Source organism: Oryx dammah, unplaced genomic scaffold (assembly GCF_014754425.2).
Source record: "Oryx dammah isolate SB20612 unplaced genomic scaffold, SCBI_Odam_1.1 HiC_scaffold_7, whole genome shotgun sequence".
NCBI classification, from domain to species: domain Eukaryota; kingdom Metazoa; phylum Chordata; class Mammalia; order Artiodactyla; family Bovidae; genus Oryx; species Oryx dammah.
The window spans coordinates 34,817,897-34,845,079 of NW_024070191.1; the positions used below are offsets into that span (position 1 = coordinate 34,817,897).

Sequence of the window (27,183 nt, forward strand, 5' to 3'; positions counted from 1 at the left end):
ATGAGCCTCCTCAACAAGCCCAGGAGGCAGATGACCCTGGAGGAGCTGCGGGAGTGGGAGGAGGAGGAGTTGAACGTGGGCCACTCTCTGTGCTCACGCAGTCGGTCAGGAACAGCACCCAAGGGCTCATCAACCGCCACAACAACAGAACGCTCCTGGGCTGGGTGAAGGCGTTCAACACGTGTGGGAGAATTTGAAGGAGATGTGGACCCCGGTCCCCAAGAGTGGTAAGGGCAAGAAGTCCAAGCCAGTCAACAAGGACTGCTGCTGCTGCTGCTGCTAAGTCGCTTCAGTCATGTCCGACTCTGTGCGACCCCATAGATGGCAGCCCACCAGGCTCCCCCATCCCTGGGATTCTCCAGGCAAGAACACTGGAGTGGGTTCAACAAGGACCGTTGCATCTCAAAGAGGCAGGACTTGGTCACCGTAGTCTCACAAAACCCACACATTGCTTGCAAGTAGAGGTCCCCTCCCTGCCATCAGAACTTGCCCTTTGTTTTATGAAGACCTGCCCTTTGTACTTGGGATAATAAAGTCCTGAGTTTAAAAAAAAAAAAAAATAGAAGACGTGACATCAGGAAACATATATGGTGAAAAGTAAAGGAATAATGCAGACAAGAAACTTTCAAGGCGTTTAGGAGAGGGTGCCAAGATTTCTGTGGTCCAGGGTCACCTGAAGGGGATGACGTTGGAGCCGGGCTGTGGATGGGAGGGAAGGAGGAGAAGAGGCACTCCAGGGGAGACAGGCCAGCCTGAGTGGGGCTGAAGTCCTTCTTTTGTTGCATTCACATGTAAAAACCACACAAGAGCTCCCCATCCAGGACGGGGCTGAGCAGAGGAGGCTAACACTGACAGGCACTGCCATAAAGGATGGCCAGTGATGCTTCCATTTGGGTGCACCCTAATCTACTCTGACTGGTAGTCTTTGTAAGAGGAGGAACTTAGGACCCACAGAGAGACACCAGAGGTGCACAGGCACTGAGAGATAATCTTGAAGAAACAGCGAGAATGGGGCAACTGCAAGCCAAGGAGAGAGGCCTCAGAACACACCACACCTGCTCACACTCTGGTCTTGGACTTCTGGCCTTCAGAACTGTGGGAATATTAAGTACTACTGTTTAAGCTACCCAGTCTATGGTATTCCATAACGGCAACCCTCACAGACTAATACTTTTGTCTTTTCTCATTGCATTTGCTGATGTAAAATATATTAACAAATTTTAAAATGTTAATTCGTGCTTGCATTCTAAGGATACACCAAAGTGATTTAGGATGACTTAATATTGCTTTTTAAAAGCATACTTACTTCTTCTTGGTTGCCGTGGGTCTTCATTGCTGCGTGTGGGTTTCCTCTAGTTGCAGAGAGGTCACTCTCTAGTTGTGTGCATGGGCTTCTCACTGCAGGGCCTCCTCTTGTTGCAGAGCATGGGCTCCAGCGCGCTGTATCAGTAGTTGTGTCACTTGGGTTTAGTTGCCGCAAAGCATGTGGAATCTTCCCGGACCAGGGATCGAACCCATGTCCCTTGCATTGGCAGGTGGATTCTTAACCACTGGCCCACCAGGCACGTCCTAAACTATATTAATCAAGAAAAAGAAGTGTTGGTACAGGAAGAGAGAGATATAGAAGGGATTAGACAGTCCAGAAACACACCCAGACATTTATGGAAATTGTTCCATGACAGAGAAAGTATTCACCCTTCTGGAAACAGGAAAGGGTGAACAAAGTAAGACAAATTCCTCCAGAGAGAATCTGAAAAAAGAAAATCCAAATGACCAATAAATGTATGAAAAATGCCCAACCACATCAGCAGTCAAGGAAATAAAAAAGACCACAGTGAAATACTATTGGGTAACTTACAATGTCTGACAATGTGATGAATCAGCAATAATATGGAGCAACGGGAACTCACATCTTCTGGCAGGAATTTAATCTGAACAACCACTTTACAGATGGATTTAGGGATATATATATAGTCAAGCTGCGGAGAAGACAATGGCACCCCACTCCAGTACTCTTGCCTGGAAAATCCCATGGATGGAGGAGCCTGTTAGGCTGCAGTCCATGGGGTCGCTACTAGTCGGACACGACTGAGCGACTTCACTTTCACTTTTCACTTTCACGCATTTGAGAAGGAAATGGAAACCCACTCCAGTGTTCTTGCCTGGAGAATTCCAGGGACGGGGGAGCCTGGTGGGCTGCCGTCTATGGGGTCGCACAGAGTTGGACATGACTGAAGTGACTTAGCAGCAGCAGCAGCATAGTCAAGCTGAAGATGTACGAACTCTGTAACCCACATATTCCATTTCTAACAATCTACCATAGCGAAACACAAGTTTCTCTATAACTCAGAGGAAGTGCAAAATGTTCAAACAGCACTATCTGTCATGGGAAAAACTGGATATTTTGTCTAAATTTCCATCAATAGGAAAATTTCTGCCTTGCTTCTGAATTCTCAACACTTACCACAATGCTTGATAATACTGCTCTAGGAATATTTGTTGCATCAATAAATCAGTGTAAAAGAAAGATGTTCCCAAGTCCTTCCATCCATCAGGAATCTAAGTGGGGGAAAAGGGCTTTCAATAGAATTTTCCATGTTGTCTCTTAGTCTGTACAGTCTGGGGTTCACCTCCTCAAGGCCTAGCAATTTGTGCTTTATCTCTTCTACAGCAAACTGAAAAGAAGGTTCTTGTAGCTTCTCATTTTTCTGCCTCCACAATTACTACTAAAAATCACCATTATGGCCTTCCGGAAAAAGAATTCTCTCCCCTGTAGGCTTTGTCACCTACTGGAAAAATATTTTCTACCAAAACACATCTCCACCAAAGAAAGCACATTTTCTAAAATGTGACATAGCTCTCTCTGTATCTATCTATCCATCTAATCTGTATGTATTAATGTATATTCTTACTCATGTAATCAGAGATATCAGTGCTTCTGATGCCATATTTGTCAACAAGCCTGAGTGATTAGCATGAGTTCCTGAGACTTGGAGCCTTGTGACACTACTAATCCTAGGTCACCGTCAAAAAACTTCCATGGGGACATTGATGCTGGAGGGCCACCTTGATCTGTTCCTTCAGGATAATCCATTACAGAAGCTTCATGAAACCCCTGGTCCCAGGGTCTCAAAAGGGGTGCAGAGAGTTGCTGCCTGATGCAAGTCAAGCTATCCATCAGTGATCCACATGAGCTATCTGCTCACAGGGCTTCCTTTTGTGGGAAATCACGTTGATATCCAGAAGACTGGGCTGTACTGTATGCAGCTTTTCCAAGAATTTTTCACATGAAAGATTTGGCTAGACGCTCTGTCTGGTAGCCTGGATTTAATCCTGAAATGAAGAAGAAGGCAGTGGGGAGTGGGTTTGTGCCAGACTAGCCAAGGGAGGTGATCAAGATGCCGGGGCTAATCACCCATATTTCTTTCTCAGAAATCATATCTGGGGAAGAATGTCTTGGTTTTGACCTGCTTCTTCTCTAGATCTCTCCTGATTGCAGCTGATTATAGCTCCCTGGGCATCAATCACGACTCTAAGCCAATTAATTGCAAAACACTGATAACCAGACGTTAGAGTTTCTGACTGCGGATCTGGTTTTATTGTGTGGATATATCTCTACACGGCCTGCATTGTTCCCCGAAGTCTTTACTCAAATAGACTTAAACAAAGGTATTGCAGATGTTCTTACATCAATTAATTGAAGGAGACTAGACAAGAAAACTTGTCTGGTTTCTCATTTCCGATATAACAAGTAAAGTCATTCTTGTTGAACTACTAAAGAGAAAACATCTTAAATCTTGCCTAATATTTCCAGTCAGACTCAGATAAGACCTTACAACACAATCAAGGATGTATTCTGAATGTTTCTTAATGATGCTTTTTCTACACCTACTTGATTCTCCTTTTCACCACCAGTGTTGGCATGGTAGGAACCATGGGGTTTAAATTAAGAAATGGGCTCCTGATGCCAAAATGATGTGAACGTCAGTGATGTGGAAATCCAGAATCAGACAGACTGATGCGGTGTTGCCATATAAAAGCTATTTGGGGTGTTACTTTTCATAATTTCTCCCTAGCCTACACATCACTACAGTACGGAAACGAGCTTGGAAAGATAGGAAGTAAACTTCCCAAGGTACAGCTGCTAAGTAGAGCAATAATCCAAACCCAGGTCTGTCTGTCTTTCCCCCAAACCCACCGCACTAAGCAGACCATTTTCAAAATGGCGGCTGTAACCATGGTCCCCTTTTAAGAAAACTGCTCAACGCAACACATTCATATGGAGAACAAGCCTGAGATGCTTTCTCGAATGCACTGTCTTGCTGAGGTCATTATTACCTCTGGCCGATCTGAGTGGAGCAGGGGTGAGCCCTGCCTCTAGCTTGCTCAGTTGGCCAGTCAACAGGTTGACCAGCTGCCCATGAAGCAGCTCAGCCCAAAGCGCATGGCCCAGAAAGGACAATGACAATTCACTCCGTCCAGTCAAATGTTCCTTCTATTGAACTTTAACAGAAAAGACAGGAAAGAGTCAATAGCTAGTTTTGTGGGGGATGGGGACGCAAAAAAACACACAGAAAGAAGACAAACCACGAGGGCCCAACAGTGAGCAGTATTGATGAGAAGCTGCAGACCTGAGACAGCGGAATAAAACACATAAAGGATAAGGGCCGGAAGTGTGCCGGAAGTGGAGAGGAAGGCATTCTGCGTCACCGGAACTGTGGGGACAGGGAAATCATAAGGCCGGCAAGCAGCGGGCAGAAGGCGGAAGGCAACCTGGTGACTAGAGCTGCATAGTTCCGGTTCCCAAGCTATGTTCTTGTGTCTTTGAGGCCAGCTCTGCACCTCTTTCTGAAGATGCTGTGACATCCCCGCCTCCCGTTACACACGTATTCTGGCTCTGAATCCACCTCCCTGAGGATCAGGGGATGCAAGCTGACCAGTACCCTCCCTCCCTTATGCCATGCTCCTCCTGGGGACGAGCGCCTGCTCAGCGGTCTCCTGCTCCTGCTGTGGCCGGGCCAGGAGAGCAGCCGAAGCCTCTCTGCTAAGCCGGCCAAGTCTCAAGTCCTCGCCGGTACCCAAGAGGGGCCTCTGGTCACAACTGCTGGCGATGTAGACCCCGCGCATCATGTGACACAGGGACAGCCTGGAAACAGTGTGAAAAGACTTCACTAATGGAGACGGGGTGGGTGGTTCCCCACCCTGCTGTTTGCTCCCTTCTGGGACTGTGGGCACCTGCTGGTCTGAGACTCCTGATGGTCTGTGCTTTGGAGAGACACTCTCAGGGTGGCCTCGTGAGTTTTGCCTGAATTTGAGGGTCTGCTGGCTTCCTGCGTGTCTTGCTACTTGCGTACAGCCAGAACTCAGCAGATGGTTTCTGATCAGGAATAAAGTTGAGGGGGGGAAATGAGGAAAGATCAAAAACTCCATTTGAGACCCAAAAACACAGGGGGCGCAGTCATAAAAGAACATGCTTGTCCTCCTAAGGGCCCTGGATCTGCCCCAGAAAGAGGATCCCCCTCTGCCCCGACTTGAATGAGGAACGGCGGCCAGCAGCACACTCAAGACAGAGGACCAGGCACGTCTTTTGAACATCAAAGAGCCCACGGGCTTCCGGGTGACCTTGGCGGAGGGAAAGAGAAACAGGGAAGCCCCAAGCCCCGTGTTGATGGTATAAACATCAAACGGGACCCAGTGGAACATAATGTTTCCCTTTATCTCCCGACTCCAGGAGTCTTCAAACTGCCCGCTGTACCCTGAAGCTGGGGAATTAGGAAGGAATTGAGATGTCTTTCTTCATTTGGAGAGAGAGAGCAATGCAGAAATTATAACTCATCCGAGGAAAGTCTCCTAAGGGATTTTCACCTTCCCTGTTCTGGGGAAAGTTTTTCTTCCAAGAAGTCTCACTCCCATCATTGCAAACCCCTGGCTCCCTGCTCCGGGGTCTCTGCCTCTCTGTCACTTTCATTGTCTCAGGACTCAGCACCTAGCCCAGGGACTTGTTTTGAGACAGCACTAATAAGTATTTGCAAAATAGAAGCATAATGAAGGAATGAATGAGTATCAGATGTCTTGTTGGAGGGGGCAGAGTATAAGCACAGTCAGTCCGTCAGCATTTTATCATTGCACTCAACTTTGGTGAATCTATACTGTACACCAGCCAATTGCCTGTGTGTGTAAGGGGCAGACAAGAAGAGCCTTACACATAGGACCTTCACTCAGGAGCCTTCATTCTACCTAAAGAGAAGACATATGGGCCCAATTACAGGAATGTGTGCAGTGTCTCAAACTATCACCCAGGGAGCACTAGTTAAAGTTGCAAGTTTCCCAAGCCCCACTTACCAGGGCTTCTGATTCAGATAAGGGCCCCCAAATTGAACATTCGAGCCAAGTCTGTATGTAATTCAGAAGCTGATATAAACCAGTCTACTCTTGGAGAAACACTGACATGTGGGGAGAAATAGAGCCACTGGGAAGGTACTGAAGCTCTTGCCTGGTCTCTTCAATGACCTCCGATGACTCCTGAGACCTTTCCAGCATCCTCCCTGCCCACACTACCCAGCCCATGATGACTCAAAGCTCTAAACCCTGTATTAAACGATGCACTTGGATTTCTGTGCTCTCCTCTCTGGCAGAAAGGTTGAGATGGCTCCGCAAAGCCTGTTGCCTGGGGGCTAGGAAACATCTTGGGAGAGAGTCAGCTGCATCCCCCAACTCCAGGCCCCTGCTTTAGCTCTTGCAGGATGTCCTAGGGGAAGAAGGAGCCAGTCACAGTGGGCTGGGTTTTCAGAAGTGAGGGACACGGTGAAGATGGGCTCTGGAAAGCCGACTTCCCTTCCCCATCCTCCTCTGAGTCACCTGGAGAGCAGTGAGTCTCTGCATAACAACTCAAAGGACCATTTTATGAAAACTGTATAATCATCAGGAAACGAGCAGCTCTCCTCCAGGACACTTAACATCGAAGAAGAAGGAAGAGACACCCCACTCCCGCCCGCCTAGGTCACAGCTCCCAGCCTGTGGGGGCAGAAGCTCCCGGGGGAGGTAGGGGGAGGATGGGGAGAGGGGGACAGGGAGAAACCACGCAGGGGGCATAGTCATTCACCAGCACCTTCAAGGCAACCCTGGGAGCCCCCAGAAGCAGCGGGGAGGAGATGGTATAGGGTTACAGGGTCATCAGTGGGGCAACAACCATTTAAATTTGTATCAAGACTAGTTGTTACCCCCAGATGGACAAAATTCTAAAACATCTCCCAAATCCATCTGCATGTCTGCCTTATCTTTGGATGACTATTCAGCCTCATGTTGGGTCTGCCTGTCTCTCATTTCTTCCCTCTCCATTCTACTCACTGTACTGCAGCCATAATTATCTTTTTAAACTGTAAGACTGGTCATATTTCTCCCCCACTGACTAGAGAATGAAGTCCAGACTCCTGCAGACCCTCCAGAGCTTGATTCAAGTGTAAGGTCCTCCAAGAAACCGCCTCTGGCTTCCTGGGGTAGAATGGGATATCCTCCTTGGCCTCTGTTATACTTCGTACCTTCCTTCCTTGAAGCCGGTATCACATTTCATGGGTTTTATTTATTTACCTGATTCTCCTAGACTGGAATCTCCTTGAGGGCAGGGCCTGTGTCTCTCATTCATCTCCACCACTAGTGCCCAGTACTCTACAAGTTTAACAAATGTTTTATTCATTCATTCAATCATTACTGCCCTCATATCAACCCCATCCAGAACTATTACCTCCTTGTCCTTAAGTACGCTTCTATTCCCATCACTGAAACTTTGTTTTTCTTCTTCCCCTTGCCCGAAATGTTTTCCATTCTTTTTCATTCTTATTATTTCTTTAATTTTTCTGTAACCAATCATGGCAATACAGCAGATCTTTGAGAGAATGAGCCTGCTGTTTTCAGTGGTGTTTCTGCAGACTCTTCCTCACAGAGCCTTGTTTCTCTGTGTGGTTTGTAATTGGGGTTATGAACCCACGTTTGATAAGGTGACCCTAGGCCACTACCAATCAAGAACCACTGGTTTGTAATTGGGGTTATGAACTCATGTTTGATAAGGTGCCCCAGGCCACTACCAATCAAGAACCACTTCAAGTTAACTTTGTAGCTTGTAGTTTGCTCTATGATGCAGGTAGTATAAAGTTAAACCCCAATCCCAGGTGAGACTACCTACAGTAACACAATCCACAGAGGAAACAGTTTTCTTTTTTTTTAATCCAGAGCCCAACCTGATAAGACAAGTTTCTCTGCTTTTCTTTGCCAGGGACCACATTCTCCTAGACCATACTTTCCCTGGGGATCTTGTTTTAGTGGATGAGGGTTGTGTCCATTCTACCTTCTTACCTTGTATGGGCTCAAGATCAGAAGATTCATAACAGACATTCAACTCTAAAACCCCAGATCAGAGATTGGCAAAGTATGGCCCAAGGCTCAATTCCAGTTTCCTGGGGGTCAAGCCCTCCTACACCTGTTGCTTATGTATAATCTCTGACTGCATTCATGCTACAAAGCATTGAGTTGTTGCAACAGAGAACCACATGGGCTCTGAAACCCACAAATATTTACTATCTGGCAGTTGACAGAAGATGTTTGCTAATTCCTGCTCTAAACCACAAGGACTATCAAAAGCACCAGCAACTCTTATCTTTTTCCAAACTCAGTGATGCATTTCAAAGGAATTTTGATTCCAGATGGTTTAGCTGTATTAAACAGGGAGATTTCCTAGGATGTCTAGTCTGCCACATTGCCAGAAGGTGAAATTAACCTCTTCTTTCTTTTTAGCCTTTCAAAAGGCTCAAAAGGTCCAAAATAGAACTTCTCTCCTCCCCCAGTGATTTCAGCTCATGGTATCATTCCCGATGCTTCCTACACCCTTTGCAGAACCTATGGTTCAGCAGTTCATTGTAGGTGTGTGTTCTCCAGTTTGCATCAAGCAGGTAATTATTCTCATTTGTGAGGCTATCAGCACCTTGAGAACAGTGTTTATCATTTAGATCAAGACCTAGTCTTGTGAATTTAGAGAACTGGAGCAATCCTCAGGGGCTACAGAACTGTAAATCTGGCTAGTTAGAAAAGCATCCTTGGCAGTAGAAAATGAGCTAAAGGCAGAAATGAGTGATCAGGCTTTGGGTTTAGATGAAACGATCCAAATTCAAGTTCTGTCACTCACTAGCTGCATGATATCAGCAGTTACTTTCTAAGTTCAGGTCACTTCATCTATGAAAAGAGAATGGCATATCTTCCATGGACAACTGGGAGACTTGCAATGGATGCACAGTAGCTGATAGAAATAGATGACCAATAGGCCATTATCGTGTTGTTATGGAAGCAACTTGTTTATTAATGCTCTTGACAGTACACTTGAAGATGGCTTTGACTATTCTAATACTCGATGCATCCAAGCTGGAATTTGATCTGCATTTGTATCCAAATTTGTAAAACCTAGACCCTGGAGAGGGATATGACAACACAGTCCAGTATTCTTGCCTGGGAAATCCCATGGACAGAAGAGCCTGATGGGCTACAGTCCCCGGGGTCACAAACAGTCAGACATGACTTAGTAACTAAACAATAACAACCACAGACAAGGAGCATAGGAAACTCAGAAATTGAGGACGCATTCCTAGATCTTACAAAAATTAGACTCCCAGCATCCCAGGTCTGACCACGGAATTTCTGCAGGGCTGGCATATGAATTCACCAACCAATCTAAGCCACTTAATCGGTGAAAGTGTTCAATCAGTTGTCACTGTAACAACTATCAAAAAGTGTGGCTGACGGCTACTGTAGTTGCTAACTGATTCTTGTTTTGCACTTGGAATTGGCCTCCTTAAGCTCTGTGGGTGTCCAGACCCACCGTCCTAGCAGCCCTGAGCTCTGCGAGCTAGTCCTACTCTTTAGAGAAGAACAAATTCATTTGCCTCTTCTTTCCTTTCTCTTAGCATTTGTAAGAGGAGGAATAGGACCCAAGGCAGGAACTTAAGAGAATGGTGTGGTAGACTGAGGTTGCAGCGTTACCCCCAGGGTGACTTTTACCTACACCTTCAGCACTGGTTTGGGGCTTCTAGAAATCTAGTCTAGGGGCCCCAGGGAAGTGTTTGGACCAGGGATGGCAGGGGAAGAAGGAACAGATTTACTTATGTTCCCAGTCACACAAGAGGCACGAGGTATTTGCAGGTGAGAAAACTGGTCCTTCCAGGCACAGGGCTTTGATTTCTTAACACTGGGCACATTTGTATTACCTTAACCTCAACATTCAGAAAACGAAGATCATGGCATCTGGTCCCATCACTTCATGGGAAACAGATGGGGAAACAGTGGAAACAGTGTCAGACTTTATTTTGGGGGGCTCCAAAATCACTGCAGATGGTGACTGCAGCCATGAAATTAAAAGACGCTTACTCCTTGGAAGGAAAGTTATGAACAACCTAGACAGTATATTCAAAAGCAGAGACATTACTTTGCCAACAAAGGTCCATCTAGTCAAGGCTATGGTTTTTCCAGTGGTCATGTATGGATGTGAGAGTTGGACTGTGAAGAAAGCTGAGCACCAAAGAATTGATGCTTTTGAACTGTGGTGTTGGAGAAGACTCTTGAGAGTCCCTTGGACTGCAAGGAGATCCAACCAGTCCATTCTAAAGGAGATCAGCCCTGGGATTTCTTTGGAAGGAATGATGCTAAAGCTGAAACTCCAGTACTTTGGCCACCTCATGCGAAGAGTTGACTCATTGGAAAAGACTCTGATGCTGGGAGGGATTGGGGGCAGGAGGAGAAGGGGATGACAGAGGATGAGATGGCTGGATGGCATCACTGACTCGATGGACGTGAGTCTGAGTGAACTTTGGGAGTTGGTGATGGACAGGGAGGCCTGGCGTGCTGCGATTCATGGGGTCGCAGAGTCAGACACGACTGAGCGACTGAACTGAACTGAACTGAACCTCTTTAAGGCCTTGCCTGTGACTGGCACAATCCCCAGATCACCACTCTGCCCCTGGGACTCATCAACACTCACCTGCTTCATGCAGTTTTCTCTTCCAGGCAGTGAAAGGGATTCCCACTCCATCCTCACTGCACCTAAGCATACTCTGCCTAGATCTTTCTCCCCAGTTCCCAGCATCTTCCTGGTCCATCAATTCCAACTTGCTTGATTATGAATTTTTAAACCTACTTGTCTGTTCCTTGCAGTGTATAGTACAGGTGTTCTGTGTTTCTTGACTATTTCAACCATTGTTTAGTAAGATGTTTTGCACCTGACAAGGGAAGTTAAGCAATCAGGAATATGTAATTTATGTAGTTTGTTTTTTTTTAAGAAGGTAACTATACTTTTCAAGTAAATAAAGTAGCAATACTATGGTTTACTAAGTCATCTAGAGTGATTTATAACAAGCAATGAAAAAATTTGCAATTCCAATTTTCCCAATACATAAAAAAGTATTGCAAAAAGAGATCAAACCACAGCAGAAAAATGACAAAGAACATGAACATATAGCTCACAGGAAAAGATATAAAAATGGATTTTAAGTATAGGAAAGTGCACACAACCTCATTCATAAGAGAAAAGCAACTTCAAACTATATCATCTAATAATGTTGGGGTTTTTTTTGTTTTTGTTTTTGTTTTTACTTTCAGACAGGCATAGATCAAAGATTTTGTTAATACACCCTGTTGGCAGTTTTGTGAGTAAGGGTGTGGGGAAACAGTCCAGCTCATGAGCTGATGGAAGGAGTGTCACGTGTGATTTGGCAGTATTCATAGAAATGAACCCACCTTTGTTCAAACAATTCTTTTGCAAGAACTTATCAAACACATGTTTTCTCACATATACATGAAATAATATACTCACAAGATTATTCATTGCAGCACTATTAATAATAGCAAGGATTTGGGTATAAAACCTCAATGTTCATCAACAGAGAACATTGCTAAAGTAAATAGCGGTATAGCCATACAATGGAATACTATGCAGTTGTCAAAAATAAAAGGGAGTTAGTTCTTGGAGAACCTATTTATATTGTTACGAATATATGTTAAGTGAAAAAAGCAAAGTGAAGGACAATTTGTAACATAAATGGTTGTCATCTGTACCAAAAATGTTGGGGAAAGGAGAATATATGCAGATACTTTTATATTCAAAGACTATCTCTAAGGATACATAGATATTCAACATGGGTTGCCTCTGGAGAATAAAACTGGATGTCTGGGAAAGAGAGACATCTATCATTTTCTCCACCCTCAGAAGCAAAACAGATATGGATGGTGGTGGGTAGAGGGAAATAGATGTTATAGATATTATCTATAACACCTTCAGTCAAACAACAATTTTAAGTAACCACTACACTTACAAAAGCACAATTTTGGACAACTCCGTTCTTACAAGGATTGTCACATTAAGTTCTTTTACTTTGTAGCTTCCTTTATGGACCTTTATTAGCCCAAACCCATGAGAGCTACCCTCCTGCAAATATCTTCAGCCCAGCCTGGTTCCAGCCTGCACTCTGAGCTGTAACAACCTTCCTAAAACACCTAAGTCATATGAGGGAGACTGGCTGCACTGATCAGCCTGGAAGTCGGACAAAACATTCAACAAGGAATTGTATGTGTATCTGTGAGAGTCTCTGGGCTAGGTGACCTGTAGCAGAGAGGATCTGGCCCTTAAGGAGCCTGCAGACTGGTAGAGAATATAAAACACTCACACCAAACGGTGGCCACGCAGGGCCCAACATGGAACATGACGCGAAATCTGCACAGACAACATCCTGCAGACATTCACAGCAGGGAGAGGCTCCGGCTAGTTAGAGGAGGCAGGGAGCTATAAATCTGGTCCTGAGGTAAAAATAGCATTTAGACTCATGCAGAAGGGAGAGGAGAGTCTGAGCCACATGAGAAGATGCTCAATGTCACTAATTATTAGAGGAAAGCAAAACTATGATGAGGTACCACTTCACACTGGTCAGAATGGCCATTCATCAAAAAGCTTACAAATAGCAAATGCTGGAGAGGGTGTGGAGAAAAGGGAACCCTCCTATACTGTTCACAGGAATAAAAATTGGTGCAACCACTATGGAAAATCATATGGAGGTTCCTTAAAAAACTAAAATAGAACTACCATATGATCCAGCAATCCTGTGCTGTGCTTAATCACTCAGTCGTGTCTGACTCTTTGCCACCCAATGGACTGTAGCCCGCCAGGCTCCTCTGTCCATGGGATTCTCTAGGCAAGAATACTGGAGTGGGTTGCCATTTCCTTCTCCAGGGGATCTTCCCGACCCAGGAATCAAACCCAGGTCTCTTATGTCTCCTGCACTGGCACATGGGTTCTTTACCACTAGTGCCACCTGGGAAGCCCATATATATACATATACATATATATATATATGTACACACACACAATGGAATATACATACATACACACACAATGGAATATTGCTCAGCCATAAAAAGAAATGAAATAAAGCCATTTGCACAAAATGGATGGACCTAGAGACTATCATACTAACTGAAATAAGTCAAAGATAAATATTATATGATCTCATTTATACCTGGAATCTAAAAAGTAATACAAGTGAATCTACTTACAAAACAGAAACAGACTCATAGACATTAAAAACAAACTTCTGATTACCAAAGGGGAAAGTGAGTGGCTCAACCCTAACCCTAATCCGCCAGGCTCCTCTGTCCATGGGATTCTCCAGGCCAGAATACTGGAGTGGGTAGCCTTTCCCTTCTCCAGGGCATCTTCCTAACCCAGGGATTGAACCCAGGTCTCCCGCACTGCAGGTGGATTCTTCACCAGCCGAGCCACAAGGGAAGCCCCAAAGGGGAAAGTGGGGAGAGTCAACTAGAGGTAGATCCGTCTAGGCAAGGCTATGGTTTTTCCTGTGGTCATGTATGGATATGAGAGTTGGACTGTGAAGAAAGCTGAGCGCCGAAGAATTGATGCTTTTGAACTGTGGTGTTGGAGAAGACTCTTGAGAGTCCCTTGGACTGCACGGAGATCCAACCAGTCCATTCTAAAGGAGATCAGCCCTGGGATTTCTTTGGAAGGAATGATGCTAAAGCTGAAACTCCAGTACTTTGGCCACCTCATGCGAAGAGTTGACTCACTGGAAAAAACTCTGATGCTGGGAGGCATTGGGGGCAGGAGGAGAAGGGGACGACAGAGGATGAGATGGCTGGATGGCATCACTGACTCAATGGACGTGAGTCTGAGTGAACTTTGGGAGTTGGTGATGGACAGGGAAGCCTGGCGTGCTGCGATTCATGGAGTCACAAAGAGTTGGACACAACTGAGCGACTGAACTGAACTGAACTGAACTGAACTGATGAACATATATGAGCTTCCCTGATAGCTCAGCTGGTAAAGAATCTGCCTGTCAGTGCAGCAGACATGAATTCAATCCCTGATCCAAGAGGATCCCACATGCTGCAGAGCTACTAAGCCTGCGCGCCACGACTATTGAGCCTGTGCTCTTGAGCCCGGGAACTGCAACTAGAGAAAAGCCAGTGCAGCAACAAAGGCCCAGCACAGTCAAAATAAGTGAATAATAAAAGAATAAAATAGATGAGCAGCAAGGATTTACTGTATAATACAGGAAGTTCTGTTACAATATCTTGTAATAACCTATAATGGAAAACTGTCTGAAAACATATATGTATATAACTGAATCACTTTGCCATACACCTGAAACCAACATAATACTATAAATCAACTATATTTCAATAATAAGTTTTTTAAAAGAGAGAGAGAGAGAGAAGAGCTTCAGCAGAGGGGATCATCTGAAGCATCTGGATGGGACCCTGAGCCCAGGAAGAGCTTGGTGGAGGTGAGCTGGGGTAATAACCATAAGACTACCATTTCAGTGGAGTTCTTTCCTGCAAATTGTCACGTGATGACCCCCTGACTTGGACACTTCCATATAAAGCAACGAGGGCTCACAGAGATTGTTTGAGGTAAGTCACCCAAGGTTACTCAGTGGCAAAAGCTGGATTTAAGTTGGGAAACTACACAATACTTTGCATGAGAAGGCACTAAAAATGCCATAAACAGGTGCTGGTTGGCACCCCGTTGCTTGAAGCTAATTTCTAAAGTTCTTTTCCAGAGTTTTAACATTCCCCTTGAGTAAATAATTTTCCAATATTAATTTGCATGATGACTCATTTCTTAAGGTTAAATTTCTTCTGGTAATTGCCAAGTTAAACTTCAGCCTGTACCCTCTTAGAATCATCCAGATTCTGAATTATTAGGAAGTGAACTACTGTCTATTCCTTTAAGTCAGGTGGTCCAGACCAGTCATTCCAGCCCCATCATTTTCACAGCAGGTTGTTCACTGGTTTTGTGATGACTTCAGACTAGTTAGGTCACGCACAGGGAGACCCTTTATCTTTGTCTCCCTTTTTTGTTGTTGTTATCGCTATTTTATTTTGTTTTGCTTTTAATGAGGATTAAAAGATGGAAAATGATTCTGATACACCTTTGGGAGAGAAGGAACCGGATTTTGTTTTACACCTATTCTGAAATTTCTCCTCACCTGTTATAACTGTTGATGTAACTGAACTGGGTCAATTGCAAATAATCCCTTCCTGTGAGATGCCTGATGTTGGGTGCGTGGCTAGGTCGCTTCAGTCACATCTGACTCTTTGCAACCACATGGATTGTAGCTCTCCAGGCTCCTCTGTCCATCGCATTCTCCAGGCAAGAATACTGGAGTGAGTTGCCATTTCCTCCTCCAGGGGATCTTCCCAACCCAAGGATTGAACCTGTATCTCCTGCAATGCAGGTTGATTCTTAACTGCTGAGCCACCCGGGAAGCCTGGACATTGGTTTGTTCTATTATTCTTACATTGATTTCTATTCCCCTATTAGTGAGTGGACTTTCTGTTTTGTTTTATTTTGTTTCTCTTGACCTTGCTTTATCTGGGGTCAGGGAGGGTTGCTGGGTAAATACTCTAGAGAAAGAGCTCAACATTGGAAAGGGGAGCCCTGACTCACAGGGTCACTGCCCTCAGGGTTTTCTGAAGACATTTGCTAAGTGAGAAAAAACTTCTTCACTCATGTGAATCTAGAACTTCCCAGGACTCCAGGGTTTCCTCACTTTGTTACCCAGGGAGGCACTTGGGGGCAGGGGTGTGGACCAGTTCATCCTCACCCTCATCACCAGACCTGGATGAAAAATACACAGTCGGTTTTTATTATTCCTGGTGATATTCTACAGGCTGTGTGTGGACAGCCCTACTGAACCCTGAACCACGGCTCCCAGGTTCCTGCAAACCTCCAGTCACGACATGTCCATCAGCCAATTATTGCATAGTCTCATTTTAGGTCTGCTGTGGTTTAAAGACAGCTTTTAAGATATTTGTTGTTGAGGCATTAATTCATGGCCAACAACTGGATAACTCGCTCCTGAAGGAAGTGTATCTAAACGGCATCCCTTCCAGGGGGCATGTCACAGTCTTCCTGTACTTGGGGACACTGGACAGCACTTAGCCCTCTGCTTGGGTGCCCAATCTAAACTGCGAAATCACCAACAAAAAAGCACCCAAAAGGTAAAAAGACATGGCACTAAACAGATCACAAAAGGGACATCTGTTTACAGGAGGAAAGAAGAAGGCAGAACGGGTCTCCTTGTTTGACCTCCACTGAGAACATACACATCAAAGATCTCAGTTGTTCATAGGCAGGTCCACAAATGACCCCAAAACACCGTGAGTACTGGTTTGGGGTGACAAATAAATTTTAGCGAGTAGGTGAGTTCACAAACTCAGAATTTGCAAATAATGAGCACTGACGGAATATTAAAATCGCCTGGGTGTGTGTACAGAAGGAGTGAAGGGGGCAGTCTGAGGCTGGGCAGTGTCAGGCTAGTATGCAGCCAGATCAAGGCCATGGCCACCTCCCCAGTGCCTTCCTGTGGATTAGTGGTGCCCTGTGGCAGCCTCAGACTCATGACTCACAGCTGAGGAGCAGGCACAGGAGGGGAGGAAAGGAACCCCTTCCCTGAGGGCGTGGAGCTTGGCCCAGCATTGCCTGGACTGTGCTGAGAGAACACAGACAGGAGGCCGGGCCCCTCCCACTGCCCCAGGCCCTGCACACTGCAGGCCAGATGCGGTGGCGTAGACAGGCCAACTCTGTCTTGAAACAGAAATGAACCCTTCAAACCGGCCTGTCAAGGAACCTCAGAAGGGTCCTCTTTGTCTGTATGTCCCTCCTCTGACCTGTCTTTTGCTCCAGGTCTTAATTTCCCTAAAAGCCCCTGTTTCCAAGGGCTGTTGTAACAAATGGCCACACACTGGGAGCAGGTAGGCTGGGGGAAGTTACAGCAATGGAAATTTGTCCTCTTACTGTTCTGGAGCCCAGAAGTCTGAAAACAGGGGTCAACAGAACCATGCTGTCTATGCAGGTTCTGGGGAAGAAGGTATCTTTATCTCTCCCAGCTTCCAGTGGCTTCCAGTCCCCCGGGGGTCCCTGGCTCATAGCTGACAAGATGGCTCATAGCTGACAAGATGGCTCATAGCTGACAAGATGGCTCAAAGCTTCAGTCTCTGCCTCGTCTTTATGAATTTCTTCCCTGTGCGTGTCTCTCTTCTAAGAACACCAGGCACTGGATTCAGGGTCTGCTCTCATCCAGTGTGTGCTCTCATCTTAACTAATTACATCTACAAAAGCTCTATCTCCAGATAAAGTCATAGTCTGAGTTTGCAGATGGACCTGAATTGAAGGATGTGAAAGTGTTAAAGTGTTAGTCGCTTCAGGCGTGTCCGACTCTTTGTGACCCCATGGACTGTAGCCACCAGGCTCCTCTGTCCATGGGGATTCTCCAGGCAAGAATACCGGAGTGGGTTGCCATGCCCTCCTCCAGGGGATCTTCTCGACCCAGGGATCAAACCTGTATCTCCTGCATTGAGAGTGGATTCTTTACTGAGTGGAAATTATATTCAATCCACTACCGCATATAAATGAAGTCAGGGGTACTTCCTGATAATAAGGACCTTGGCAGTCATCTGACCTCCTTTGCCCAGAGCTCAAGATTATTCTCAGGGTTTCCATGATCACTTCCTGCCAGTTTTAGGGGCTCTTTGGTCCTGTGTCCTCTTCAGGCTGAAGGAGTTAGAATCCATGGTAGCCCAGGATGGGCAGCCATAAAGAAAAACACTAAAAATATTTCACCTTGAAAGTTTATGCAAATATGTACAACCTCTTCAACAACATCTTAGAGTTTGCTGGGGCCCAAGGACAAATTCCAGGACTTTAGAATTGCAACCAGAATAAAACAGGTTAGACATTAATGACCCCTTTGGCCACAGTGTTTCCCACAGACTCATAGATAGAAACGGGGCAAAGCACAGCTTCATCACACAAGCTCTGACCCATTCCCTAGGTCAGCTTGCCCTTTCATCTGCTCTGAGCATCGGGATCTTGACCATGACCTTGAAATGAGTCCAGCTGGTTCAGGTATATTTCCACCTACAATCTATCCACCAATATCCTTTTATTAATAAGCTTATGTCCTTTTGACAACAATGATATAATTTTTTGAGAATGAGTCCATCCACTGCTCTGTAAATACCAAATCCAGTTGACTCCACAGTTTTTCAGACTACTCAGCATCCTTCCATCCTCCCCCATCTGTCTGGGTGTCCCAGGTAGACTTCACGTCTGCCTCCAGGTGGACAGGTAAACCGAGCCCGACCAATCGGAGCACCAAATACTTCAGGCCACAGGGGTTGGATGAAAGTTGAGTATCAGACACACTGGTTAACAAGAAACCATCAACCAAATCCAGTTTACTTACTCTGATCCAATCATGCAAACAGTTTTTTTTTTTTTTTTAATACACAGACTCCTTTGGATAAAACTTCTCAGTTACTTAGAACTTCCCTCCTGCTTCTCTTCTTGAGAGGGTCTCTGGGTAAGAAAGGAGCTAGCATGCCCTGCACCCACAAGAATGGAGGGTGCCTTGTGCCTGGCATCCTCCAGAGTCTAGATGCCATCCCTGTCTACCCAGGGCAAGTCTGCCATGTAGATCTCTTGCTCTTCTTGCTCAGAATCAAGTGTCTACCCCAGGCTGGCCCTGAGCCCATCTTGGTCACCACTAGGGACAGACACTGAGTCTCTGCCAGCCCACCTTCTAGTTCAGCGCCCTGCAAGTCCCATGCCAACCCCAATGGCGGGCCACATCCATTGCCACAGTGGACGCCACGACAGGTCTCCTGGCTGCCAGAGCAATGTCTGCATGCCAGGGTGACCGAAGAGGAGGCAAGCCCCTAGGGCCTCCCGAGACCACCCTGTGTCACAGATGACCTTAACGTGACTGGGCGCAGGGCTGGTGGGGGGCAAACTCTGCCTTTCAGTGTGGCCCTTCTCCGGCCTGACACCTCTGCCCTCACCAGCGCGAGCCTGGAAAGGACAGGTCAGCTGCCGTGAGTCCAGCTGCTCCCGGTCCCTACTCTGCCTCTTCCTGCCTGCGTCCTCCAGGCAGCAGGCACAGTCAGCCTGAGCTTCAGAATACACTCTCTCTGAGACTGCGTTTTCTCCTCCCACCTCTCTGCCCTCTCCCCTGCCTCAAGCTAAGCCAGGCTGTCCCCTGTGTCATGAGGAGCTCTCTGAACCCAGATGTCCTGACTCTGTGGCTGAAATGTCAGAGAGGGCGGTAAAGAGACATGGACGTTTGTTTTCCAAGACAATAGTCTGATCTGTACAGCTCTGTTATTGTTGAAGGATCCGATTCTCAAAGTCCAGGGCGGACGATTAAGTGGTTCTTCCTCTTCACATTTCTTAAATAACTTTTCTCATTTCCTCTGCGGCTTCCCACCCCCAAACAGAAGAATGTTCGGAGCCAGGCCGTCGAAAAGAACTTTCGCAAGCATGGAAACGCTGTCCATCTGTTCGCTGCAATCCAGTAGCCGCTGGCCAGATGCGGCTCTGGGGCTCCGGCGGTGTGGCTGGTGGGCCTGAGGATCTGACTCTGTAGTGCATTTCGTTTCAAGTCATTTAAAAAACCCGGCCTGTCCCTACGATATTAGACAGCATGAAACTATAGTTCTCATTCTTAGCAAGGCAAGGAGAAAAACGGGTTCAATAATCACCATAAAATCCTATACACCCCCAGGCCACTTGAAAATGGTTGCATCATTCTGCAACCCTCATGCCAGGGCAAGGGTTCTGTGTGATTAATTACTTCACACCAGGAACTTTCCATCCTCACCCCAAGACACAGCTGCCGGTGTCTCGTTCTGTAGCATTCCACACTCCACCAAAGTCCCAACTCTGCAGGAGTGCACGCCATTTCCAAGAAACAGGTCCTTAATCGAGACCCCTGACTTCTTCATACAAAAATCATCCTCATTTTTTTGTTTGTGTGTTTTTTCTTTTTGAGAGTTTTGGGGTTTTTTTTCTCCTTAGCATCAGGATAGCCAAAACCTCAGGAACGCTTAGGAGGAAGGTCAGTGGATAGCAGGAAGCAGCTCGTGAAAGCCTGATTTTCCAGGGCATAAGGGGGTCACAGGAGAAGGGCAGCCTCCCGGGTTGATGTATGTTCTCTGGAAAATGTCCATCATCCTGGTCTCTTTCATCCTGCAACCCTGCAGCCAGCCATTGGCCCAGAACCTCCTCCAAAGCTGTTGGCAGGGAGAGGGTCTGTGCAGGGTCTTCCTCCTCTGAAGACCCCCATCTTCCAAGACACACCTCCCTGCCCTCTGAATGCCCCCAAGATCTGGTGGCCCTGGCCCCTTCCACGTCCTACTGAGGCTGTTTCCTGAGCAAAAGCAAGGCCAGCTGGCCTGAGACCTGCCTGAGGCTACATCCCCAGGAAGAGGGTGCATCAGCCTGGGGTGCACTCCCCCAGTTGAGGTGCTCTAGGAAGAGCCTCAGAGTTCCAAGAGCCTTGTCGGAGCACGCTGTGGGGCTCCCCTGACTCACAAGGCCCTCGGACTTGCTTCCCTGGAGCCTCACGGGGAGAAGGGTGCAGCGCCCTCAGCCATGCTGCCCCGGGTCCTTCTTTTTTCTTTTTTTAATTGAGGGATAGTGGATTGACAATGTTATATTGGTCTCTGGCGTATAACACAGTGGTTCAATATTTGTGTAGGTGATACTCCATTTTAAGTTATTACCATTGACAGGCATACACTACCACATGTACAATAGATAGCCAGTGGGAACCTGCTGTATAACACAGGGAACTCAGTGTGGGGCTCTGTGATGATGTAGAGGCGGGGGCATAGGGGGAGAGTGGGCAGTCCCAGAGGGAGGGGATATAGGTATACTTAAGACACACATGTCGTTGTACAGCAGAGATGAACACAACATCGTAAAGCAATTATCCTCCGATTAAAAATAAATTGTATAATTAAGTTATTACAAATGAACTTATTTACAAAATAGAAACAGACTTACAGACTCAGAGAATGGACTTTGGGCTACTGGGAGGAAGGGTAGGGAGAAGGGATAGTTAGGGAACTGGGGATTGACATGTATACACTGCTGTATTTAAAATGGATAACCAACAAGGACCTACTGTGTAGCTCAGGCAACTGTGCCCAATGTCATGTAACAACCTAAATGGGAAAAGGATTTGAAAAACAATTGATATGTGTACATACATATAAGTGAATCACTTTGCTGTACACCTGAAACTAACAATACTGATTGTTAAACAACTATCTTCAGTTCAGTTCAGTCGCTCAGTCGTGTCCGATTCTTTGTGACCCCATGGACTGCAGCATGCCAGGCCTCCCTGTCCATCACCAACTCCCAGAGTTTACTCAAACTCATGTCCCCTGAGTTGGTGATGCCATGGAACCATCTCCTCCTCTGTCGTCCCCATCTCCTCCCGCTTTCAATCTTTCCCAGCATCAGGGTCTTTTCAAATGAATCAGTTCTTCGCATCAGGTGGCCAAAGTATTGGAGTTTCAGCTTCAACATCGGTCCTTCCAATGAATATTCAGGACTGATTTCCTTTAGGATGGACTGGTAAACAACTCTACTCCAATAAAAAATAAAGAGCTAAAAATAAAAAATAAAGTTATTACAAAATAATGGCTGTATTCCTAGGGCTGTATATCCTTGCAGCTTTGTTCTTCTATAGAGGGTAGTGTGTAGCTGTTAATCTCCTACGTCTCTCTTGCCAAGGCTGCTGACCAGATCCCTGTAGAGGGGGGCAGGCATGAGGCTTGGGGGCAAGAAGGTCGCAGCCACCGTCCTCGCTGGGTGACCACAGGCGGGCCAGGCCGGCCTGCTCCTCTGTCACATGCCTGCCCCTCACTCCTCTGCAGGGAAAGCAGAGGTGCTGACCTTGAAGCTCCTTCATCTATCCTTCACTGAGTGCCCACTGTGTGCCAGGAATTCTGCCAGGAGCTGAGAAAATGCTCAGGGCAAACCCTCAGGGCCCTGCTTTCAGAGAGCTTACTGTTCAGCTTGCAAACGCGAGAAAGAGCCCGCTGGCACACACACGCACACACACACACACACACGCTGTCAGCTCTCCCTAAATGTTTGTTGACTCTGCATAATTAACACATACTCAGGGCTGCTGTGAGGAGCTGCAGAGATGGTGCATGATAAGCACTGTGTAAACGCCAAAGGGATTACACATATGTCCCGAGTAACACGATCGATCGCAGCCAGACAGGAGCAAGGCTCAGCCAGGCAGGCAGCTCCCTGTGTCCCTGCGTCCGGTGGGAAGGACGGGCACCTGTCCCTGGAGGAGCCCTGGGACAGAGGACAGGGGTGGGATTTACAAGGTTCACTGCAGATGCCTCGGTCGGGGGGAGGTGGGGGAGGACAGGGTTTCCCCAGACTTGGGGCAGAGAGGCCCTTTCAGACAAAAAATATACCCAGGCATGAAGAAGGCAGTTGGTTCAGGTGGTCGAAGTCTCCAAGTGTTGAAAGCAGAGTTCTTTGCAATTCATATAAAGTGATTTTTTTCCTCCAGGTCTCCAGGTCTGAGACGCAGGGTTCTGGACACTGGCGCTCCTGTCTCTGCGCTCAGCATCCACTGAAGGCTGTGCTCCCTTCACTGCCCTGAGGACACAGGCCTCTCATTTCCTAAAAGTGCATCAGCCTTTCTGAACTCAGCTTTGACAAAAGCACAGAAACTCTGCTGCCATCCCCCAATGCCTTACCACCTAGGGACCTGCATTCTTTCCTGTCAAATCCCTTGCACTCAGGCGGCCACAGGTCCATTTGAGAGCTTGAGTATGTTCCCCTTTTTCTCTGCCCCAGGCAGGTACCAGTGACCAGCCTTGGGTGGTGGGTGCGTGGATGGATCTGGGCCCACAGGGACCTTCTCATTCTACAGAGCAGTTCATCTCCAATGACGGGATCATTATTCTAAAACCACTAATCCACAAAAGTGAGCCAGAGCTCCAGGGGTGCCTGACAAAGACACAACACACACACACACACACACACCACATACACAGCACACGCCACACAGACCACACAAGACTACACAACACCACATACACACCACACACACACCACACACACACCACACACACCACACAAACTACACACATCACATACACACCACACAGACCACACATACACAACACAGACTACACACACATCACATACACACCACACAGATCATGCATACACCACACACCACAGACATACCACACGCCACACAGACCACACATACACAACACAGACTACACACACACCACATACACACCACACACACACCATACAAACTACACACACATCATATACACACCACACAGATCACACATACACCACACACACCACAGACTACACACACCACACAGATCACACGTACACCACACACAACAGACACACCACACACCACACAGATCACATGTACACCACACACACCACAGACTACACACACACCACACACACCATACAGACTACATACACATCACATACACACCACACACAGACCACACATACACAACATACCACACAAACTACACCCACCACATATGACATACACACCACACACACCACTCATACACACCACACACGCACACCACACACCACACTCATGCATACACCACACACACACCACACACACCACATACACAGCACATGCCACACAGACCACACATACACAACACAGACTACACAACACCACATACACACCACACAGACCACACATACACAACACAGACTACACACACACCACACACACCATACAAACTACACACACATCACATACACACCACACAGATCATGCATACACGACACACATCACAGACTACACACACACAATATACAAACCACACAGATCTCACATACACCACACACAACAGATACACCGCACATGCATCACACACACCACACACACACCCTACACACATCATGCACACCACACACACACACACCACACACACACACACACACACACACCACACACGTATCCCACGTACATACACACACAGCACACCCCTCACATACATACACCACACACCGCACGCAGAGCACACAATTAAGCCTCCGTGGTTCTCTTCCTGAATGCCACTTGAGGCACAGCTAGGACTTGGGTTTGCCCTCCTGACTCAGAGCCCAGCCTCCCCTGGGCCCTGGCTGCGGGGGCCCTTTCCCTCTCCCGGGAGGTGACCTGCGCTGGGAGCTGTGTGGCCCCGGCACCTGAACTCTGCAGAGGCCTCATGGGCCTCCGGTGAGTTCGGCTCAGTCCGCGGGACGAGCAGGCAGCCACTCCGGCCGCACTGGCCCATGTCTGGCAGCAACGGCCACATGCCTCTTAACAGCGAGCCCGCCTGCTCCCCCAGCCCCAGGCCAGGCGCTCGCCCAGTGACCTCAGCGAGCCCTCCCCGCTCCCCGGCTCCTCTGCCACCAGCCAGCCTCCCTCCAAAGAACTGAAAAGCAGAGATGTCCCCTGAACCACCCTGTGCAAGACCCTCACCACCACCCCGGCAGAGCCGCGGTCCTCCTGGTCATCGGGAAGCTTTCCTGGGACCGTGGCACCAAGGCTGGCTGGACTTCAGAATTACCTGCAGGGCTAGGCCCACCCCCGGAGGACAGTCCGACTTGGAGGGTCAGGGCTGGGGCCCAGGCCTCTGAGAATTTCACCTGAATCAGCTAGGTGTTCCCGTCTATGCATATCTGTGTAGGGGAAGGATGGCAGGTTTAACACACCTTTACCAGTGGGGGCCCCGTGGGGGAACCCCCACTTCTTTCCAGCATGATGAGATATAAACCCAGGAAATGGAAGGCAGTTCGGTGGGCTGGAAGACAGATTAGGTTCCAAAGTCCAGCTCCTTGTGCACTAGCTACTTGACCCTCAATGTGTCACTCCACTCACGGGCCTCCGTTTCCTCCAGGCCAGGCCCAGAGGGACTATATGAAGCCGTCTAAGATCTTCCCCAGCTCTGAGAGTCCACGGCTCTTTGATACAGTGACTCGGGCCTCTCAAATAGAAGAGACAGAGAATTGCTAGCTGCCCCATGCTCTCGGTGCTTTAACACCTCCCATCTCGGTTTAAGGCCATCAGGGGAAAAATTCAAACTGCATTTTCCAAGGAGCAGAAAAGATTAGAGGCCTCCCAGTGCAAGGAGACAAGAAAAGGCTCTCACTTCTGGCGACTTCCACAGCCCACATCTCAAGTCAGTCTCAGCCCGACAGACAGTGTTGTTAGACTGATACCCAGACTACCTTTGTAAAAATTTGAAATGGGACTTCGTCTTGGATTCACTGGGGTCCCTGTTGCTTGCCAAGGTCACAAGAAACCATGTAGTTAACACTTCTGGCCTTCTTCCTCTTGGTTTTGAGTACCAAATCCTCATCAGTTTTTTTTTTTAGTTAGTTTCAGGTGTATAGCACAATGATTCAGTTTTGTATACATGTATATACATGCATATATATATATATTGTTTGTCAGATTCTTTCCGCTTATATATTATTGCAAAATTTTGAGTATAGTTCTCTGTGCTATATAGTAGGTCCTTGTTGGTTATCTACTTTATGTGTAGTAGTGTGTATATGTTAATCCCAAACTCCTAATTTATCTGCCCACCTTTACCTTTTGGTAACCAGAAGCTTGTTTTCCATGTCTGTGAGTCTCTTTCTATTTGATAAGTAAATTCATTTGTATCATTTGTTAGACCCTACATATAAGTGATAATCATATGTTATGTGTCTTTGACTTACTTCACTTAGAAGGATCATAGCTAAGTCCATCCAAGCTGCATGCAAATGGCATTATTTCATGCTTTTATTACGGCTGAGTTATACTCTCACTGGTTTTAGAAGGAGCCTCACAGGTCAGAGTTGAGAACTGCTGAAATGGAGACACCTTTTCTGTGGTTGGTTTGCAGATCCTGGGTCCACCAGATGCCGGTCACCATCCGAGGTCTGCAGAGGCAGATGAGGAGGTGAGTGACGGTTTCCTGGGGAAGTTACAGATCGATGGGGTTTTCAGGCTGAGAAGTCTGCCCTGTCAATCCCTGGCTCAACTTCAGAGCTGTAATTGGGAGCAGATGGCCTTGTGCACCCATGGGCCAAACGGAACAGGACATGCCCACGGCTCTTGTCCATCTTCAGTTTGCTCTCGGACTGGGAAAAGGAGCTTGACAGGGAGGCTCAGGACAGAAAGAAGCTGAGGGCTAAGCCAATTCCCAGAGGCACCTCGGCCCAGCTAGGAGAGGATGCAAGCTCTCCAGAGGAGAGACCAATGGTCTCGGGAGCACTGGGGTGAAGACCCGGGTCCTACAACCAGCTGAGGTCTTTGGGGCCGAAGCCACCACACTGCCTGCAGCACCCCTGGGGCAGCACATCATCTCACGCACCTGTCTTCCAGGGTGAATATGGCCCACTGGCAACCAGCAGCTGTGCCATCAGCATGGGCACCTCGGGGCGGGAGGCCCTGGGGCAAGCAGCCCCCAGCAGCTGAGCTCATCTCCTGGCTTCAGTGAGTTCTTCCTCCCTGGGTTCACCCCCGACACATACACAGCGGGCAGGCTCTCCGCATCATTTGGAAGCAGTCAGCCATGAGCGATAGGGTGTCGTGGGAGGGGACGTGGCCTCGCTGGCCCATTATTAGAGAGTCGATCACACCTCCAGGAACGACAGCCCTTCTTGGCCCCTGTGGACAGCTGGACTGGCCCCAGGGGAAAGGAACTTGGCTCAGGGAAAGGCAGAGTTAGGGAGCCTACGCTGAATGCTGCTAAGTCTTCCCACCGGGGTCTCTCTCCCCCACT

At 47.3% G+C, this 27,183-nt stretch overlaps 1 pseudogene; it reads left to right on the forward strand.

The window, feature by feature from the left end:
- Positions 1–26,876, forward strand: LOC120865698 (annotated as a pseudogene).
- The last annotated feature ends 307 nt before the right edge of the window (positions 26,877–27,183 follow it).